Consider the following 23,915-nt stretch of genomic DNA (forward strand, 5'->3'; position numbering starts at 1 on the left):
GTAAAGTGTCAAGTGGTCATTTTGATGGTTGATATAACTAGCCCTAGTGATGTGATTTGTGTAATATCTATCACGTTCGTTGAACCACTGATAGTGTGTCAAGGGAGAATACTACAAGGAGTGAAATTAGGCACAAAAGATTAACAAAGCATATATTTTATCAAATCAAGATAAAGGAAGGAAGATCCTCCTAAATAAAATTAATTGAGAGTAACCTGGAAAAAATAAAAAATAAAAAAAATTATAACAATAGTGTGATCTAGACCTAATGAATTGTGAAAGTAATAATTGTCAACTAGTAAATCTAGCATGTGAATGGGAAAGATTACGTGGATAATGTCTAAAATAAGTAATAATAAATTTCATCACTCCCTTAGAATGGGATTGTTATGTACCTTAATGTTTGGGAATTGCGAATAGTGTACCCTATGAAACTTAAACCTTGGTGCCTATACATAAAAACATTTTAATCCCTAGTGATAGAAAACTACCCTATATAGGGGCGGATTTGAAGAACCTAAATTTAATTATGTCTTGTTATCTAAATAGAAAAGTTGGAAGAAATTATGCACCTGGGATGGGTTAGCAAATATTTTATTAACACCCTAATGAGGTGCCTTGATGTAGAATAAGTAGATTCCCTTGGGCTAAGTGTGATGACAATTTTCTTAAGTAACATGCTTTTAAACAAATCCTAAACAAGTAGGACCCCTAGAAATTCAATATGTGTAACCTTGATTATGGAAGTTGATGTGTGTTATTGATATAGTTTGGATGGTGCATTAATGTAAGTTGTTGGAAGATAGAACTTTGTAAACACCTACCTAAGATTTAAGGGAAATGTAATAAAAATACTAAGAATTTAACCTTGTGCAGATAGTAAGTTAATTACAAAAATAAGTTGATTTTGGTATTTCAACCTTCTAGTAGGCAAGATAAGATTTTGAGTAACTCTTTGAAATTGTGGGAAATTTTATGTCCCTACTTCGTAATTCTATTCATGCGACTTCCAGGAGTAAGTCAAACTCTAAGGGAGGAGAATGTAAGGCCTTCCCCAAACCAAGCTTTGATTAACTTACTTGACCATGTTTGACCTTATTAAATGCTATATAATTCAATAGAATGGCCTGTGTTCAATAGATAGATTTGGTGAGAAAAGTAATTGAACCAAGTTATAGAGTTATTTCACCTTGAGGTGTACATTTTGATGCATTATGAATTTGAAATCCTAAAAGAACCACTGATTGGATAATCTTAGACTAATGTATGTCAGCTGTATCTAGATTTGTAGAACTTTATTATGATGTTGGAAATATGATGCATATCTTATGAATGAATAAAATTATGAGGATTATGATAGCTGCGTATGTGGATTTATTTGGATGTAAGATGTATTGATTTGTTTAAATGTATATGGTATGCAGAGTGTTTGACGTGTATTCTTATTCATGTGTTTAAATGTTATATGAGGTTATTTGAAATTACTTGTTGTTCACCAAAAGTGATAACCCAAGAACACCTGCAATTGATCTATGAAGTAGCCAATTCAATCTACGAAGAACCTCAGGGCTTGGACAAAATGACAAGGATATGAATGCTTCTACTCTTCAGGCTCTACAAAACCTAGGAGGGTATACCTTTGATGCTTAGAATTATACCTATTACACACCTAAGACAACATCGACATAAACAGATAGATCTCACCAGGGCTCCAAAACAAGTAGTTTATTGCAGATGGGCTAGATCTACACATAAAATTCAACTATGCTTGAGCATGAGATAGATGAAACATTTCAAAACATAACATACACTAAAGATATTCTAATTGGATTTTAAATTGGTTTGAGAATCCCCTTAATTGCAAGATCAGTGCCTTATTCAAGGGCAACAGAGTCACAAATCAAACTATAGGTGAAAACTTATACTATAGATTCATCTTAATTCTCAAGTATTCCTACATTTAATGCCTTGCATAAATGCATTACTCAGCTCATCCACAGAAAATATCAGATCCAGAAACATAATCCCTATTTTATTAATGTTTGTTCACAGAGTTTAAAATCTTCCTTGAAGATTACCTACAAACCAACATTACACTCACATACACAACTGCTCATGACCAACATGATCCTCCTTAAGAATCAGATTTGAATAAAATGAGATTACATTTTAGAGACAAATTCTACACGAATTTGTGCATGCCTTATATACACAAGAACCTGCAACTAAGAACACCTATAGCAAAGAATTGAACTCTATTACTAAAAGGAAAGCCCTGCTCTGTACAATCTTCAAGAATACTCAAAATTGGAAACCATGAAAATTCGAGCCACTCTCATAGAATTCTGGAACCCTTACAACTAAGAAGAATTGCGAATAAGAAGGAGAGGGAAGAAAATCAAATCTGCAACTGAAATTGCCAAGTGTCTCCTCTCTAACTAAAATTCATTCCCATACAAAATGCTCCCAAAATATCTGATCTTTGTCAAAATTGATTTCATAATTGGATTCTTCACACTGAGAGCTTTTTGGAAACATATAATACTTCATATTTTGGCCAAAAATACAGCCCTGGGCGAATTAATCCTTCCAATGTGCACAATCATTTAAATTTTTGAATTTTCTCTATAGTCAGAACTATATCATTAACTGATTTTAAATTTAATTTTTGCTCCCATTTGGTCCTGATGCTTTGCCATGTGTCGGGACCTGATTGGTTGATGGGGTTGACTGGATGCCACCTGGGATGACACCTCATCACCGCCATGTCATCCGCTTTGTCACTACCACTTGGCCACCACATGTACGCCACCTCAGTGCCACATCATCACCACCTAGGCACCACCTCTACGCCACCGGGATGGGGCCTACCTGCTGGACATTTGACTGTACCTACCACGTCACCGCCACCTGGACTTCGCCATTTTTCATTTCTCGTTTCGCCATTTTGCGGCCTCTAACGGGTGAGCATCTTTGGGTCACGAAATCGCATAGGCCATCGGATCCTCCAAACTTGCTCAAACTTTACCATGCTGCATTTTCGCCAAACCATTTCGCCATTTCACAAGGCTTAACTTGCGTGCATCTTTGGCCTGCGAATCAATGCACTTCATTGGATCATCTCAGACCTGCTCATTGGTTAAACCGACCCTTCTCTACAAAATTTTCCTATTTGCTTTGGGAAGCGTGCCTGCATGGGGTCCACCTGGTCGCGGGGTCCACTTGGTCGCTGCTTAGTCACCTCCTCCATCACCTCAGGATCCACACCCATGCGTGGGCCCACCTTGGGTGCCCAACAACACCGTCCGTCAAAAGCCCAGAGGCTTTGACATTATACATTAGTGGAGCTTTGCTTATAAATATTGGAAAAGTTCAGTTGCCAACGAATGTGGGACAAAAGACTTTGTCTGTAACTGCGATTTTGGAGGCTTTTCTGCAACTTTTAATGGCGATTTTCATTTGTTTAAAATCTTCTGAACTTCCTTCTTCATCACCACATCTAGCTTGTAGTAGATGGGAGGGCACGAGAGTTTTGGATGCTAGCAAAGGGGGAAAAAAAACCACTGTAAAATTGCAGTTGCTGAAGGGTTTTGATGTGGTCTCCCAATAGCCACACGGAGGGGAGATGCTCTTATTGTTTGCATTTACTTTGAGTTTTAAATGCCCTTTCTCCATTTCCACACTAGGGGAGCTCGAATGGTGATGGCCGCTACAATTTACTTGTTTCATCACGGTAGCAAGGGGGTTATGGCTTCATACCAGCCAATTGCATTTGCTTGGAAGCTCCACGATGCTTCTCCCATGCCAAAGAATCACAACAAACACCATCATTCCTTTAATCATTTGTATTTGTTGTTGAAAACTTCATGCATAGAAATCCTTAAAAAAAAGGACTCCTCTAAACCTCACATGATCTGCCTTCTGCACAGAAATCCTTAAAACCCTGCTCATGTCCACCTCATGTGGGGAAGAAAGGAGGAGGATTTGGCCATGTGGCAGCCACTTGCATTGGTTTGAAAATTAAAATGGCCTTCAGCCATGCCACGCTAAGATAGGGGAATTTGTCATACACTTGCTATTCGAAATTGCTTGGAAGCTCAATACAGTTCCCAAACACCAGTCACGTGCTACAGGCTGAGAGGATACTTTGACTGGCATTTATTTGGAATGCCATTCTTTCATTTGTCACACACATTCAATAACCCCACTGAAAATTAGACTAATGCCAATGCATTTGATTAGAATTTCATACTAGGAGAATTGACTAGTTTTCAATCATCTGTTGTAGCTTCACGTCGGGGGATGCTATGCTTGTTGCATTTGTTTGGGAGTTTTAAATTGCCCTCCCAGCCATCACACACAGCAAAGAGAATGCTGGGAAGGTTGTGTAATTTGGCTTTCAACCTCCCAAATTACATCTGGTTGAAAGATTTAATGGCTTTTCACATGCCAATGCATTTAATTTGAAAGTTTAAATGGTCTTCTCACACCATGGCTGCCAAGTGCATTAACATTTTTTAATGCTCTTCTTTGTCGCTAATGTAAAAAAAATGCATTCCACAACCCAATTGCATTACAATATTCCATCTCGAGGATCAAGGATCAAGTCTATAGTAGTCCATCGAGCTCTCAATAAACCAAATTGCCAAATACGCTTATTGGTATTGATATGCATCACCATGAATTAAGACCATTTCGCCATAAAATAATGCATAGGCATGAGCCAGGTCGGGCCCCAAAGTGGGTCTGACTAAAAAAATTTCATTTTCATGCAATTGACCTTTTAAAAGCTTCAGGAACCTTACCCATACCTCTGGAAGTGATCGGCACCGTTTTCGGATCATAAAATTGAATTTTACAACTTTCAGGCACTTACGCCACATTTTTGCATTTAATCGCGAAGATGTAATTTTCAAAGTGGTCAAAACACCTTTCTGGACCTCGCCATCTGACGGGCATGTACTCTGATATACAAGGATAAACTCTACCAAATATTTTTTCAAGATGAGTCCCGAGAAAAGAGATATTAATTTTCAAAAATGCCCAACTGGCTTTGTCGACACTGCGGACCTGATGAAGTCAATGTTCTGGCAACACATGATACCTTTCTCAAAAATATCAAACGACTTCCGTAGGCCCTCAAATTTGAAACATAGGTACCTTGAAGTACATATTAAAACTTATAATTCTCAATTCGATCACAAGACTAACAGGATGCAAATGGTGTGCTTATGAAAATGGCTACGTTAACTGATATAGCACTGAAAGTACGGAAGACTGAAAATGATAATTCAATGAACCCTTTTGCAAACTGACTAAACGGAATGGTAGGAGCCTAAAACTGGAAACATAGCTCATCATTTACACTAACATTAACCCAGAACAAACATTGTGTCATAACACTTACTGAGGCAACTTTTACACTTATGCGAAACAGGGCTCCGACTAGCTGTCGAAACAGGGACTTGTCAAAACATGCAAACTGTAAATGGATTCGTTAAGACTTGAAACTTTGCATGCTAACTCAAATTTATGCATAGAATTGAATCCATTTTGAATTTCTCCATGACGATCAACAGGGAAAAAGATACAAACACTCAAAGTAGGCTACTCAATAAAATCTGCACTTGTGCCTAAAATGCACTTTCAGCTCACCCCTTGAAATGGGTACATCCTAAACTGATCCAAATTGAATTCTAAAAGTTGTACATCATTGAATAGGCCAAATGAAAGGTGTAGGACTTAATTCTCGAGCCTAACCCCCTGAAAATCAACTGGCTCCATTTTACCCCCTCTAACTAGGCCATTCAAACTGACTCATTTAGGTACTTTCTAACATGCAGAGCAAAATTTTGAAATGGGCCTATAAAATTTGACTCAAATTTAATGAGTCCCAACATTACTAATGTTTAATTTAGATGCGTAGGAAAATTATCCATGTGACCATGGAAATATTATGGAGAATTAAACCTAGACCTATGTGCATTCGTAAAACCAGGGTTTGTCTATTTGGAGAGACAACACCCCGTTTGTATCGTATTTTATTCATAAAAGTGATTGTTGCATAAATGTTAAATTGAATTTTATTTATTTGTGTAAATCCAACAAGAGACAAGATTTCATGTATAATTTCGTAAAAGTATTTTTAATTGTGTCGCTTGACACGTGATCGATTTAGGTTTTGGATTTTAAATTTGTCTCTTGGAGGGAATTGTTTACCCATAGCTTTTTCAATTAATTTAATGTAAATCCATAATTGCCCTGGGAAAAGAATCTTTGGGATGGTCAACTTAAGTTTGACCCGAAAATTAACTTCAGATGGGTTTAAAAAGGGTTAAATGGACACCTAGGGGTAGTTTAATAGGTTTTCCTAAAGCCCATAAGGTATACCTAAGGGTTAGGAGTAATTTTAGGCATGTTTCAACTCCCATGTGACCATTTAGACACCCTAAAAAGTAGGTTTCCTAAGTTGACCGAAAATTGGAAAATTAGAAGGATCATCTAAGTTGTTAACCTTCCTCTTTGAATGTGAGATCCCTTTCCCATTCTACCCTACCTTTCCTTTTCAGTTTTAGAAACTTGTGAGAACTCTCACTAAGGCCTTCTTAAGCAAGAATGACAAAATTAGTGGGTAATCACCCACTCTCCATTTTTGGAGACAAAGAATTTTGAAAGGAAAAAGATAGATGTGGGAATTAAGAATTTGGCTAAGTGTAGAAAGGAAAGTCTGGTGGAATTGAGCTGCTCATCCTCAACAAAACTAGCATACCTTTGGGCAGTTTAAGGTTGGTTCTACCTTTCTTGTAATGTGTTTCTTATTGCATGTTGTATTAAAAAAATTGCTTGTGTTAAAGGTTAGTTCCCCCTGCATGTATTCCTTGGAAATTTATTTGGTGTTTTGTGCTTATGCAATTTATGTGTTTTGGGAGTAATCAAGACCTCCTACTCTTGGGAGAGAGGATGGTCTGGTGGGTGGTAGAAATGACAACCCTCGAGTGATAGGCTCTCATTATGAGAGTGATCACAAGGGATTTTATGTGACCCTTGCTACATGGCTTGTTTATGCATTGGGGGTCATAAGGAGGGAAATAAGGCATGAATGCCTTGGGGGGCATAAGGAATGTGGGATTGTTATACTTGATGTATTTGGGTTGCCATGAGGTGGCTATATGTTTTGGTTTGCCATGAGGTGGCTATATGTTTTACCATACTTGTAGTCTCCTCAGGGTACTTGGTCCACTACCACCCTTGAAAAGACATCACAAATGTGTGGTGCAGTGTAGCCTGGGTTGGGATTATGTTTGAGCTTGTGTTTTCCCTTGTCTTTTGTGTTTGCATGTGTGTAATCCTGTCTAGGGCTTGGTTCTCCGAGCTCGAGGTGGCTACCAGTTAGCCTAGGTTTGGAGGTGAGCACTCCATGGTCATAACTTTTGATTTAATGTAGGTTGTTGGAAGAAAGGAATAGGACATGTAGATATGGCTGGAGTTATTTGTTGCAGAAAAATGTTGTAAATGTAAGTAATATTCTTTGAAGGTCCACACTTATCTGAAAAGAGAGACCTAGTTGTAAAGTGACATTAAAGACTTGGGAATATGTTTTAAAGATATGTAATATTTATTTATGCAATACTACAGAAAAGAAAGGAGTACCTTTGGTTTTTAGTTTTCTAAATTTCTGAAAAATAACATTGTTGTGTTTTAGGATATTTTGATAAGAAAGTGATTTATTTATTCCTTTTATGCACTTAAAACAAAATATTAGAAAAGAAATGAATTAGATTTTCATGCATGCAGGAGTCTGGAAATAAAAGCATTTAGATCAATTCATGGAAATGTAAAAGTTATTTTATTTAATTCTATGATTTTATTTTATCTGTGATTTTATTTCATTGCAGAAAATAAAGCCTAAAGTTAAAATAACTTGGATAAATCTGTTGTTAGAGTTCATTTAGATTCTGTCATTTGTTTGCAGAAGAAAATAAAATCTAAAGTTAAACGGACTTATTGAAATTAAATAATATCTAGATCTAAATAGCGGTGTTTTAAATTTTACATACTTTTGTCAATTTTAGAAGCCTGACATTTATATTTAAAAGGTGTATATTCATTTAATTTGAAGCCTTTGATTTATCTGTTAAAATGATTTTGAATTATACAGATTAACAACATATATTTTCAAGAATGCTCTAAAGCCATTACGCACTTAAGATATAAGTATATAATATATATATATATATATATAATTTAATTCATTTATTTAAATTTAAATAAATTCATTTTCTTTTGTTCTAAAAATATACTTATATACCAAATATAAATATATATATATATATATTTATATATTTACATATTTATAGAAAATATATTTTTATTAATCAAAGCATTTTCGTTTAAAAAAAAGATATTAAAAAAAAAAAAGGGGTCGGGCTCGGGCTGAACCACTGTGCAATGCACAGTGGACGGCGGGGGCCGAACCCTATGCACGACACAGTGGGCGGCCTTCGTCGGCGCCACTACGGGCATCCACAATGAATGGCCCAAGGGCCGCCACTATGGGCGACCACAGTGGGCGTCACTGCTGCAACCGTCCATAGTGAACGGCCCGAGGGCCGCTACTGTGGGCGACCGCAGTGGTCACCACCACTGTGGTAACCCATAGTGAGCAGCCCCGCTCCCTGAAAACCCCTGCCACCATAACCTTTGCCCTTGCATGATACAGCCCCTACGTGATACAATTAAAAAAAAAAAGGATAAAACCCTAGCCTCGGGTAGGGCTAGGGTAAAGTGAAAGAAGTATGAGATTTTTTTATGTAGAACAATTTAAATGATATATATAATATTCTGTTAGGGTTTTTCATGGATGATTTTTAAATATGGAAACTTATTTATTTTTGTAGATAGAGTTTAAGAGTACGAATGGGTAAGGTAGAACTTAGATATAAGTTTCCATTTAGTGTTTTATGAAAGTTGGGACATTTAAATTTAGAAAATAAGTAATGTTCCTATACATATGTGTTTTGAATAAAAAGGAAATATACCGTTTAAAACATGAATGTATAAAATTGTCTATCAGGTAATTGTAAATTACATAGTTTAAAACAAGAGTGATATAAATGGTCTATAATGTTAGATTAAATATCTTATTAAGTATTTTTTTATTTTTCATAAGTTTCAAAATAAACATATGGGTATATTTTAATAAAAAAAATATTGTTTCAAGTTATATTATTATTGGACTTAATCATTTAGGAAAGTTAATTCTATAGGTAGTTAATTGTCTATAGGGAATCACTCTCAGACCAACTAAATATAGGTTTTAAAAGATTAAACCTTATAGAATGAATTTCGTTATGGATCTAATCGACCCTTTAGTCAATTTAGTATAAACTACTTTTAATTATGTTTAAATAAAATATAGACATTTCTAAACTAAGTGCTAGGACTATTTTAATTAGTTCCTAAAATCAATTAATGGTTTTATGTTGAAGATTAATTATATCTTCATCAATTATTTTAGAAAGTTTTGATTAAATCAATCTATGGACTCAATTTAATGAGATAATAAAATTAATTCATTTAGTATTCCACATTTAAGTATATTATTAAGAAAGGGGGTATTATCAGGATGATGGGAACTTGATATTTATTAAATAATTGATATGGAACCAAGTAAATTTATTAATGACTATTTGGTAGAGATGGAACTAATTAAGTACTATTAGACGCAAGCTAGAATGATAGGGACTTTTGAGAGAATTTAATATGTCCCTTATAAAAATTATTTGTTCCGCGGGATAATAGGAGTTATCGTATATAGCTATGTAAGTATTTAACATCCATTTAAGAAATCATTTGGAACAACTTGTTAGGATGCCACAACTAATTAAGCAAAGTTTGCATGAAGTTAAGTGCTTTTAAATAAAAAAAAAAAAATTTGTTGTTTGTGTTTCGCCCAAAAGTTTGGGCATGACATTTATCATTGGCTTGAGTAAGCTTTTTGACAAGATCTTCATTATGCTTAGACAGGTTCTCTTTCTAAGACGATGCCAACTCAAGGTCTAGCTTTAGGTTCTCCTTTTCTTCCGTTTCAGCAATAAAGTCCTCATGTATAGTGTCTTTTTCTCATTTGATCTTTATGATTTCTTGATATCTTACCTTGATAAGATCTTTAGCATCTCTTCTGGCTTCCAGTTCCTGACTCATGTGAATAGTGAGACCTTCAAGTTCTCTTCTTAGATTCAGTTTCTCACCATTCACCTTTTCAACTTCATCAGCTAAAGCTTCAATATTGGCTTCATCTGAAGAACTATTATTAGATATTTCTAGAAGTTTTTCAAATAAATCTCTCCTTTTGGCTTGAGAAAATTTTAGTTTGCCCCTAAGGGATTCAATTTCATTTCTTCTAGCTTCTAGCTCCTTAACCATCTCAAAGTAGCTCATGTCCCCCATGGTAGTTTCAAGATTCCCTTCTAAGTGGTTAGGCTTCAAAGAAGTTAGGCTCTGATACCAAATGATGGTCTTGACAAGCATTGAGAGGGGGGGTGAATCAGTGACACCAAAACAAACACAACTTCAAACACTAACCGGTAGATGAACTTAACCAAACATTTAAACAAAATACATGCTATCCAAAATAAAATAACAACATCCACATAAAGTAGAACATCCACCATAACACAAGTGTTTATATGTGGAAAACCCAAATAGGTAAAAACTACAGTGAGATGGAACTCACAAGTTAACTATTTACAATAATAGATAACTGACCGGTTAAGGTCTTACAAAGTGCTCTACTAGGAGAGAATCTTGTTAGAGATCCCAAGCTTGATTAGAAGTTTATACCCTGCTAAGAGAATCCAAACTAATGGATCACCTTGTTACAGGATTTGTATAATGAAGCTTGTTAGAGCCTACCCAGTTAGGGGATTTGATTCTGTTATAATGATTAGAAAACAAGAAAGGTTTGATCTATTTTGAGTAGCATAAGAATTGCTTGATTAGATCATTCTAAGTACATTCAACATTGTTCTTCATCTTAACACTTATTGCTCTTGAATAAAAGCTTTCACTCTTTATGCATATCAATATTCGCATAACCTCATCTTCTATATTAGTTCTCTCTCTTTTAGATGATTCACTATGGTGTCTTTAAATGGACATACAAATCTTATGTCAGTCATAGGAACACAATTTCCTAGGTGCAGTGTATCTAGACAATTAAACATAACTCATCACAAAAAAGACTGTCAAGAAAATGGTGCTAGTAACTCATCACAAAAATGGATACTGGTTAGAATAGTCAAAACCAATTGGAACAAAAGATGTGAACCGTTGTCCTTGAATCTTTCACTTGATCTCCATCTTCATCTTCATCTTCATTTTGATTCCTACTTGAGTGTAGCTAAAGGTTATCTTATATGCACATACTGGTTGATACAAAGTACCGGTTAGAGATAGACCTTAAACATACCAGTTAACAGTGTAAATCATGTAATCACATGTGTGTGTAGGAGTGTTTCATCAATGACAACAAGTGATGAATACATTACAATCATCATCAAGCCAGCACATCCATTTTTCAGATTGGGAATATCTAACACAACATTTCCTATGATGTCCTCAACTGTGAAAGTATCAAAGTCTTGAAAGGAGTCTTTTTCCTTACCTTTCCCTTTGTCAAGGGCAATTGCACCTATGTCCTGTTTCGTTTGCTTTGCTATTTCTTCTTCAGTTTCCTTTTGCTGATCCATAATTTTCTTTGACAAGGAAACACTTTCAATGTGTACTACTCCAACTTCACCTACTACCACTCTCCTAGTTATATTCGTTATTTTGACATGTTGAATGCATTCTTTAGCTACTAGTGAAGCTTGATCAAGGTCTAATTCATGGTGCACTTCCATGAGTGCTTTTATTCTGAGTTCCTTTTCAGTAGGTAGAGTTGTTTTCTATCTCCCTTCAATTTGATCTTGCAAATATGATGGGATTATGCCATATAATTCACTAGGAGTCCTACAAAACTTGTGCAAGTTCCAGATCAGGGCTTACTATGATGACAACTATACTATTGCTGCCCATACACATAATAGATACTAAATCCACTTATACTCTTTAATGATTATAGTACCAACCATGCATCAATTTTTTGTTATAGCCATGATACTAATGACCTCTTAATAAAGTGTGGTCTATATATTTCAGAATTCTACAACTAACTACATTGCATTCACATATACATGAAAGTATGTCATTATATCTTTCTACATTACAACATAGATCTAGTTACATATACAAGTGTTATACCACATAAATAATTAAATTGCTGCCCAAATATATTTCCATTATGATTTCATATATACAACTTGTTGAATACAATACATCATATGGAAATTTACAATATAAGTGTTGGGTCTTTACACTTACTTAATATGATGATCTAATAATGAAACATCCAAAATTATATACTCTTTCACATAGTTACAATGCTGCCCAAAAGATGGCATGACAATTTCCATCTAATGATAAATATGAACCTACATGCTACTATTACATAATCATATATATACATGAGGCTTACTCAGCCTTTATAAATGGTTCCTACACTATTACAAATTATTACAGCTCATATGACAATAAATTTAGTACATAAATCTGCTCCAAAGAATTCATAGCCATCACAAAGAAGTTTTAAATCCACGCACAAGAAGAAAAACAACAAGAAGGGAAAAACCCTAATGGAAAAAAGATCCAACCACCCAACCAATGTGGAAGCTAAAAGGAACCAACCCCCGAGATAGGAGATGTCGCTAGGTCCCAACACACACACTAAGCCTAGGTTGATGCTTCTACCAAAGGGACCAACACCAAGAAAGAGTTCAAAACACATGGACCAACACCGATGCAATAACAACAAGAAAATTTCCAAAGGCTGACCAAACATCAAGGTATAAGTGCAAATGTAAAAACACAAGGGAACTCATGTACAAGGGAGTGTCATCATATGTTGTACCAAAAACAAGGATTTATCCTAAGGGCATGTAGAGCTATCTCAACCTATGAGAAACCAAGGGAGATTGGCTTACTGTCTACATGGTCTTCTCATACTCAACCTAAAACATCCTCCCTAAGACTGAGTCATGAGGCACCATCATTTATTATCTTTTTTCTTATCTAACTACCGAAGCCCATTCATTAATTAGTTGCCACTTAATTAGTCAAGGTAAACTCCCTTACGCCCAAGAGGTCTGAGCTTCATGCATGCTTATAAGGAACCTCATGATAGTCCATCTCTCGTGACCCTAGGTGTTGCAAAGGATCCCACTCCCCCACATGGCCCTAAAATCAGCATCACAAGAGTCTCTAAGCTACACAAAAGAGTTGAGCCTCTTGACCAAAATATATATAAAACAAGTCATAAAACAACACACGACCAAGTTGTGGGTGGTGCTAAGAACCAAACCCATAGTGTGGGTTAATCAAAACAACAAAAACAAATAAATAAAAAGAAAGGGGCGACAAGGCAAATGGTTGCAGGAAGAACAAATAAGATATGGGGGTAACACACAACCAATAGCCTATCCAAATAATAGTGTTGTAAATGACTTTGCCTCTAAAATAAAAAAAGATAATACTATGATAACAGCAGGCAATACACCCAATTTGTAAATTTCATAATACATAAAGAGGGTTTTAATAGAGAAAGACTTATAAATATAACATGGATATCAAACAGAAAGCATTCTTTCTAATGACATTCAGATTTCATAATAACACAGTCTCCATTCCCTCATTCAACAATCACAATCACAATGAAGACACTCAAAAACAAGATCAGATAACAATACAAGGAAAGAAGAAGCAAACAAGAGGCCAAACTCTCTCCTGTGTTATGGAAGAGAGTGTCTAATGAAGAATCTTGACCACTGCTCCTAGCTACAACACAAACCCTTCCAGCACAAAAACTTCAATCCATGAATTCCAAATCCTCCAAAAATGCTGCCAGCAATAAAATTGCAGAAGAGGAGAAACAAGAAGAAAAATTGGAAGAACTAGATGAAGAAGAAGAAGAAGAAGAACCCCCAAAATGAAATTCATGACAACATATAAAAGTCCAGAAGAGAAATTGGAAGACCCTAGCCTTCTATTCAGCCAATAGAAATATTTCATTTTGAAATATTCTTCCCTTTTACAACTATACAATATAATAACTATACTTCCCATTTCTTTTTATGGGATTTCAAATATCCATTTAAATTTAAAAATTAGAAATAGAAACATATTGCTCTCATCTCATACAAATAAAAATATTATTTAAACATTGAATAATCAGTCTCATAAAAGATAAGTCAAAATCAAAATAGACATTAAATAAATAAAGTAATTAGAGAGAAATAAATAAATAAATGCAATAATTTAAATCAACTAAAAAACATTAAATATTAAATAAGATCTCAATAAAATATTAGTTTAAATTCAAAAGCGAAAATAATTAAATAAACAAAAATCGCTAAATTATAATAAATTAAGATAAAACTACCACTAGCAAAAGTCATAATTTATTATTAAATAATCACTAAATTATGGTAAATCATTTATCGCCGATATTTAAATAAATTAAATAATCAATCCATCACTAAATAAAAATCACGATTAAATAATTAATCTATTACTATAGTTAATAAATCACAAATTTAAATAAATGAAATAAACTAAACAATCGAACTCACCATGCCACATATTCACAACTTACGACAACCGACTCGACATGGCAAAATTTTCCAAGACTAACGACAAGGACTTATGACAACCTGGACCTAGAGTGTGGGTAGGGAACCAACAACATCTTCGAACCACATATTTGCCATCAATAAATACACGCTCACACCTATAAAGCTAGGGGAGCTTGCAACCCTACAACCACAATGAAGATACATGTGCATATACATACATATATATATAAAACTACATACAAAATAGGCAAGTGGATGGATATCGCAACAACACATCTCGCTCACAATGAGTGATGTGGCATTGATACCCCACGAAGACAGTCAAACAATATCCATATAGCGAGTATACAAATCATGAAACATCACATCATAAGTAAATCAAAATAGGGTTAGTATATCCATTTCAAAATAAGGCATGATCTATGAAATCTATCAAAGCACATGATAACTAAGATACCATTACCAACCATCTATATATCATAACTAGTCATGAGCGCAATTAATAATATCAATAGTATAAGGTCATGTAATAGCTATCATCAAAATCATCAACTGAAATCATAAGCAGTCATAATCAATGTCCATACATCATATAAGTCAAATCATATCCATTACAAAAAATAAAGGTCTAATCAAGTCAATTCAAAATGAAACAAGAGTCTTCTCTAGAGTGGGCATTACATCCTCCCCCCCTTGCCTAGGCTTACTCTTGGAAGCCTAAGAACAAGTAGGGGTACAACTCTCTCATCCACATTGCATCCTCCCAAGTGGCTGATGTATCATCACTTGGGTCTCATTGGACCCTTACCTACTCTATTCCCCAGCTTTTGAGGGACATATCTCTGCACTGAAGAATTCACATGGGCTTTAGAGCAAGCTGCCCATCCATTACCTGCAAATCATTCCAATCCAGAACATGCGATATGTTAGGATGGTATAGTCTCAAAATAGAAACATGAAATACATCCTTGATGTGGGACAAGCTAAGCAGAAATGGAAGGAGATAAGCTACAGGGCCAATCCTCTCCAAGATCTCAAATGGTCCTACAAATTGAGACACCAACTTAGAGCATTTTCCATAATGGATTGGACTCTTTCGTGGGTGAACAAGCACAAAAATACCCTATATCTAACTAAGAACTGTCTGTCTATCATGTGAGCATCTACATACTTGTTTTGTTTGTCCCATGCAGCTGTCATATGCTCTTTGATTTAGGTAACCTGCTCCTCCATATCCTATAGCATCTCTAAACCAATGTGTACCCTATCCTCTAACCTATCCCAGCTCAAGGGAGTATGACACGACTTCCCATATAATGCCTACTAGGGGCGCATACCAATGGAGCTATGGTTTCCATTATTATAAGAAAACTCCACTAAGTATAGGTAATCCTCCCACCTGGACTACTAATCCATAACATACATAATCAAAATATCCTCCAAAACTTGGTTCACTCGCTCTACCTGACCATCTATCTTTGTGTGATATGCTATACTATAGTTCAACTAGGTACCTAAATCGTGTTGAAGTGCTTTCTAGAATGCAGAAGTGAACATAGGATCCCTGTCTAATATAATCTTATGTGGAATACCATGCAACCTGATAATGTCTCTAACAAAGATCTATGTCATTGTGGTTGTTGTATAAGAAGATATCACTAGCAAAAAGTGTGCAACCTTGGTCAATCGATCAACAGTGACCATAATGGCATTAAGCAGATGAGAAGATATAGGCAATCCAACTACAAAATCCATGGAAATGATGTCCCATTTCCACTCGAGGACTTCATGTGACTACAAAAATACTGTCAGATGTCATTTCTCTACCTTAACTCGCTGACACCCAAGAAAACATGACACAAAATCTGCTATGTCTCTCCTCATTCTTGCCCAAAAGTAAAGCTCTCTCAAGTCTATGTGAATCTTCTTGACACCAGGATGTCCCGAGTAAGGTGCACAATGGGCCTTTGTCATGATCAATTTCTAAAGTCCATTAGATGGTGGAACATAAATTTGTCCCATGTGTCTAAGAATGCCATCTGTGTCCATGGAATATCCTGAATACCTTCCTTCCAAGGCTTTACCTGATGATATCTGTAATCTGACCACCTAGTACCATGAATTTGCTGGTAGTGCACTAAGAATGCAACTCCTCAAATCAACCTCCAAATTCATTGCTGATATCCCATGTCTCTTGCAGCTTAGTGCATTTGCTACCACATTCTCCTTACCTTGGATGTACTTCACCTCTATTGAACACAATGTACCATTGAGAGGGGGGTGAATCAGTGGTTCCTAAATTCTTTTCTTTTAAGGACAACCTTAGAGTATCAGTTATTATCTTAAGCACTAAATAGTCAAATCAGTTTGCAACAAGAAGATACCAAAAGGGACAAACACACAAATGCAACCCACAACACCAAATGTACGAGGAAAGCCCTATATGGGAAAAACCTTGGTGATAAATGTTGTTGGAGACTATTGCTCCAATCCAGCCTCACAAGTGAAACAAAGAGTTACAAAGATTTAGGGAAATAACCCAAGGAGCACCAAACCCTACTAATTTAGGGCACCAGCCTAAGGAGAACCAACCCCTGCACCAAGCTCCAACTTGGTGATGTATGGTGAAATACAATTTTGATACAGGTATAACTTCTGCTTGCAAATGAGTTTTGCAACACTTGATCAAATGGATTTCTGTCGGTTAATAGTCTTCTCTTCTTCACTCGATCTCACACTAGTGATTATCAGATTGCTCTCTCTAATTCTTGGCCTTTCTTCTCTCTCTCTCTCTCTCTCTCTCTCTCTCTCTCTCTCTCAGCCTCACAACACACTGTGTCACACTTGTATGCCTTCTAGATCAAACACACCTCACCGGTTAGCTTAACTATTAGACTTGCAACAATTTACTAGTACACTGTCATTGCTGATTAAATCCTCTCACCAGTTTTCCTACTTACTCACTCTACAACTTAGAATAAATTCTAAGGAAGATGATCTTCTTCTTTTCTCAATTTCTCTTCACTCTCCTTCTTCACATCAAGCATCAATCATTTTTGTCTTGAGCTCATATATTTATAATCTTGGATTTCCACCAAAAATGCATTCAACTAATGTCATGTTATGTTTTGCCTTTTCCAACTCCATCTGAATTCAATTTGATTTGATCTTCTTTTCAAGGGATAAGATTTTCATGACATCGATCAATCACCAACAAAGCTTTGTATTCCAATGTGTGTTTTCTAAATTTGGAGGTCTGCACTATGCCTTTTTGCCTTTCTCTATCATACGCCATTAATGGATTTGTTGTTTCCTTCAACAAATGGGTACGAAGATCAAATCTTCTTGGAGGTTTAGTTTAGTCACTTTGCCAGCTTGCCTTCCTCGATCCGCAATACTCTAGCATGCTCCGTGACTTGTAGGTTCCTCATAAAAGTCGACCTGCTTGCTGATTTGCTACATCAATGCACACTCCACCAAATTGTGCAATATCACCACCTGGCATCTAGCTGTCATGCTTGTCGACATCCACCTCTACTAGTATATCCATGTTAGTTTGACATTCTTTGTTGACCACGGTTGACTATCGGTTCACTTAGTCTTACTAGTATGACCAACAAACATCCTCTGTATTGGCAACATATCCTCTTGATGATTCATCTTTCCTTATGATATGTCTTCATGACATCCTCTCTGTTCTACTCATCGGTTGTTGTGTCTTCATAACAAACAAACAACCAACCTTCATCCCAGTTTGTGCCTTACCGATAAGCCTTCTTTACTGGTAGATGACACAAGACATTTTTACCAGTAGCCTTTCTTCTATCTGCTTACTCACATATGCATTGTCATCATATGTCTTGCTCTTCTTATACCGGTCACCATTTCTTACTTATTGGTGACCTTGCCAAACCAGTTGACATCAATGACAACTTAATTCCAATAATTCCAACAATTTCCCCCTTTGGCATTGATGTCAACTTATTGCTAGATCCTTCCTACCGGTTAATTTCTTCCCCTTTGACACAACGACAAAGGGTACTGTATACTCCCCCTTTGATCCATACCTATCTCCCCCTAAGGTTGCTACCAGTGATCATAGTCGGTACTCAGATGTGGTTCAAGAGTTATAGAGGTTGCTATGAACTCCCCCTGAACCATATAAACCCTTCCTTTCTCAAGTACATAAGTTAGATGACACAACTCCCAACTTGTGTCTTAAATACTCAAAAGTGCTTACCGACAATGGTTTGGTGAAAATGTCTGCTACTTGTTCTCCGATAGGGACATAATCTATCTTTACTTCCTATCCTTCAACCTTCTTTTTGAGGAAATGATACTTGATAGCTATATGCTTGGTCCTGGAATGCATCACCAGATTATTTGATATGTTGATGGCATTCGAATTATCACACCGGATGAGAATAGGATCAATTATGTCCACCTATATATTTTTGAGGGTTTGCTTCATCCAAAGTACCTGAGAGCATCATGTAGTTGCAACAATGCATTTTGCTTCAATAGTAGATAGAGAGATTGAATCCCGCTTCTTGCTATGCCATGAGACCAATTGGTCACCTAGGAAGAGTGCACCACCACTTGTGCTCTTTCTGTCATCAATGCAACCTTCCCAATCAGCATCAGTGTATGCTTCCAAGATGAATGCCCCTTTTTTAGGATACCACAATCCATAACTAAGTGTTCACTGTAGGTACCTAAAAATTCTGCTAACTGCATTCATATGTGACTACTTTGGTGCAGCCTGAAATCGGGCCACCATGCACATTGCTTGCACTATATTTGGTCTATAAGTAGTTAGATACAATAGAATGCCTATCATGGATCTATACAATGTCTAATCCACCACTCGTGATTCATCATTCTTACTTAATTTACTTCTGGTCATCATGGGGCTACTTACCAGTTTGTTATCCTCCATTTGAAATTTCTTCAACATATCCTTTCCATACTTGGTTTTGATGGTATGATGAATCAATAAGGATCCGAACAACTACTGAGAGGGGGGGGGAGGTGAATCAGTAGATAGAAAAAAGACTAAAGTTTCACCAAACTTAAAAACAACCTCTCTAGTCAAACTCAGAGCTAACTAGTTCAAACACTGAACTATAAATTGCAATATCACTGTCAAATATATCGGTTAACTGTCATAATAGAATAAAAGAATAATAGCTCTGAAACTCTCAAAACCTTTTAACAAAAACATTCAAATACTTTACTAAAAATAATAAAAGCACATTTCAGATTACTATTGGTCATCATATCATATCTAAGTGGATTTAGCATTTAAGCAAATTAACCATAGAAAATATAACCACAAAAACATTCACCACTTGACACAATGATTTTGACATGGAAACCCAAATGGGAAAAACCATGGTGGGGATGAATACCCACCAGTATTCTGAACTCTTTTGAAGTTCACCTTATTAGGAGCCAATCCTATTAAAGCTTTACAAAAAGTCCTGTTAAGAACAGATCCTGTTAGGGACCACCCGGTTAAGGGATTGACTAGAATGCCCTATTAGAAGCAATACCCTATTAGGAGCAACCTCATTAAAGGATTTGAAATCCAAGCTAATGGATCACCTGGTTAGAGGATTTAGATAGCACTAAGCCTGTTAAAGCTTACCCGGTTAAGGGATTTGACAGTTGTAATTGTTAGAGAACAATAGGGGTTTGCTGATTTGGTGAATAGCACTACTCTTCTTGATCAGATCCTTTTCATGCTCCTATTTGTCTTCACACATACTACAAATACACCTTTTGGTTTGACAACCAATCACACTTACACTTAACCAAAATTGCCAACACTGCAACAAAACAACTCATCAATCTTATAGGCAAAACAATAGGTCGGTAACACATCACAACCCTAAGATCTCATAGAGATTATAAATAAATCAGTTCAAGCATGACTATTAGATTACATAGCAATAATTTCACATGATTCAAGACAACCTTGATCGCTCCTTGATCACCACTTCATCGATCCCTGTAACTCATCACGTGGTTTCCACTTCATGCAATGTACTCACTCATTCCCAAGATAAAACTGTTATCTCTACATCCCAAAAACCATTTAAAACTCTTCACATACAATGTGCATACCTAGCATAATCATTACCGCTCATCTTTTAATCATAAACCAATACAACCGATTCACCAAGCTCCATCAGTTAGGGTTTCCATCAGTTAGGGTTTGGCACATTAACAGGTAGGGTTACTGGTTGATCTCATTGCTTCTCAAGTAATACCAATTTCCTTCACTAGCTCACCTACCGATTGCAAAACAACATCATAATAACATCATTGCCGGTTATAATTGACATCAATGACAACATAATAGTTCATCAATACAATCTTCATGCAAATGCCAACAATGTCCCCCTTTGGCATTGATGACAATACAAATATCAATACCCTTGATTGTGATGATTATGTATAGGAATCCTGGTTTACATTTTACCATGTACTCTCCTTTAACTTAGGCTACATGTCTTCATCTGGTAACTAGCTATAGATCTTCTCTCTATCAATCATACAATTCTTCTCCCATAATCACATAGTTCTTCTCCCCCTTTGATAACAATGCCAAATTGAAAGTAAAACATGCAGTGTCATACTTCACTATTTTGCATCAATAATCTACAACTTGATGCTCCCCCTGTGGGATAACTCCACTCTACACCAATCCTTCTACAAGATTCTTCAATTAGCTCTGGGACTGATGTATGTCACATCTCCTCAATTGACCACATGTAGGGGCACAACCCCTAGCTGACCTCTAAGATACTCAAAAGTACTCTTAATTAGAGGTTTAGTAAAGATATCTGTTAGCTACTCCTTGGTAGATACCTACTCCAATAATACATCTTTACTCTACACTTTCTCTCTTAAGAAATGATATTTTAGCTCAATATGCTTGGTTCTAGCATGCAACACCCGATTCTTTGAAATATTTATTGCACTAGTGTTGTCACCTAAAATATTTACTGGTTATGTAATCTTCAGCTTGAATCCTTCTAGAATGTGTTTCATCCAGATTGCCTAGGTACAGTTCATATACGCTACAACATATTTAGCTTCAATAGTGGACTGTGATATACAACTCTGCTTCTTGTTGCTCCAAGATACAAGTCTTCCTCCAAGAAAGAATGCACCACCAGTTTTTCTCTTCCTATCATCAACATTACCTGGCCAGTTTGCATCTGTATAAACTTTCAAATCAAAGTTACCTACATATGGATACCATAATCCATAGTCAATAGTACCTTTCAAATATTTGAATATCCTTTTGGTTGCTATCAAGTGTGTCTCCCTGTGATTCTTCTGAAATTTGGCAACTAAACCAACTGCATGAGCAATATCCGGTCTATTGTGAACAACATAATAAAGTTTCCCTATCATTGATTTGTACTCCTTTTCATCAACAATTATGACATCATCCTCCTTAGATAGTTTACAACCTGTAACTATTGGTGTCCCAACTGATTTACAGTCACTCATTCCAAATATCTTCAATACCTCTTTCACATACTTAGACTATGTGATAAAAATATCACTCTTCATTTGCTAAATTTGCAAACCGATGAAGAACTTTATCTCTCCTACTAGAGATATTTCAAATTCACTTTTCATCTCATTTGCAAAGTCATCACTCATGTCATCATTGCCTCCAAATATGATATCATCCACAAACATTTCACTCACAAGTATCTTATCTCCTTTAGATTTGAGATATATATTATTATCTTCAATGGTTCTCTGAAAACCTATCTTCATCAGGTGTGAATGTAGCCTTTCATACCATGCTCTTGGTGCTTGCCTCAAACCATATAGTGCCTTGTGTAGTTTACATACCATATCCTTTGCATTAGTCAAAGCATAACCATCTGGCTGCTCAATGTATACTTCTTCTTCCAGTATTCCATTTAGAAATGTTGACTTCACATCCATCAATTATAATTTGAATCTCTTATATGTTGCAAGTGCAAGTAGAATCCTAACACCTTCCAATCTAGCAATTGGTGCAAATGTCTCACCATAGTCTTCTCCTTCTTCCTGTGCATAAACTTTGCATAATCTAGCTTTATTTTTTACTACTACTCCATCTTCACTCAATTTGTTCCTGAATACCCATTTAGTACCTATCACATTTTTGTTTACCGGTCTGGGTACTAGGGTCCATGTATTGTTCTTCTCAATCTGGCCAATCTCTTCTTCTATAGCTTTAATCCAATGATCATCTCCAAATGCTTCCTTAGCAGTTCTAGGCTCAATAGTGGAGATCATGCAAGAATTCTCTCTAATTCTTTTTTTGGTTAACACTCCAACATCTTTATCTCCAATAATCTAGTTCATAGTGTAGACAGTTGTACTGACAGCATCTCTCTAGAATTTTTTTGCTACTCCTCCTTGTATTAGAATCATTCTAGTAGCTTCAACAACTGATCAGTTGTTCCTCTCTACAATACCATTTTGTTGTGGTGTCCTTGGTGCAGAAAGCCACCTCTTAATTACATTGTCTTCACAATATCTAGTGAATTCCTCTAAAGTAAATTCACCACCTTGATCAGTCCTCGAACACTTTATCTTCTTACCACTTTCCTTTTCAGCTAAGGCCCTAAATGCCTTGTACTTACTAAAGGCTTCTATTTTGTCCTTCAAGAATGTGACCCACATCATTCTTGAGAAATCATTAGTGAAGATCATAAAATATCTATCACCTTGAATACTTTTAGTCCTTATTGGTCCATAGAGATCTGTATGAACCAAATCTAACAAATGTTCCTCGAAGAAGGATTTGCTCTTAAAAGTTGAGGATACCATCTTTCCTAACTGACATTCCTTGTATAGAGCATTCACTGGTTTGTCCAACTAAGGCAAACCTCTTACCAACTTGGAATTACTAACTTTGACAATGTTATCAAAATTTATATGACAAAATCATCAATGCCAGTGCCAACTATCATCTACTTTAGCAAGTAAATAGTTGTTGAATTTAGGATTTAGGTGAAATAGGTCATCTTTTGTCTGCTTTCCAATTGCAATTAGTTCACCTTTTCTCCCATAGATTTTGCACATTCCATTCTTAAATTCCAATGGATAACCTCTGTCATTAAGTTGAGCTACACTCAAAAGATTGTTCTTTAATCCTTCAACCCA

This window comes from Cryptomeria japonica, chromosome 8 (genome assembly GCF_030272615.1).
Source record: "Cryptomeria japonica chromosome 8, Sugi_1.0, whole genome shotgun sequence".
Taxonomy (NCBI): domain Eukaryota; kingdom Viridiplantae; phylum Streptophyta; class Pinopsida; order Cupressales; family Cupressaceae; genus Cryptomeria; species Cryptomeria japonica.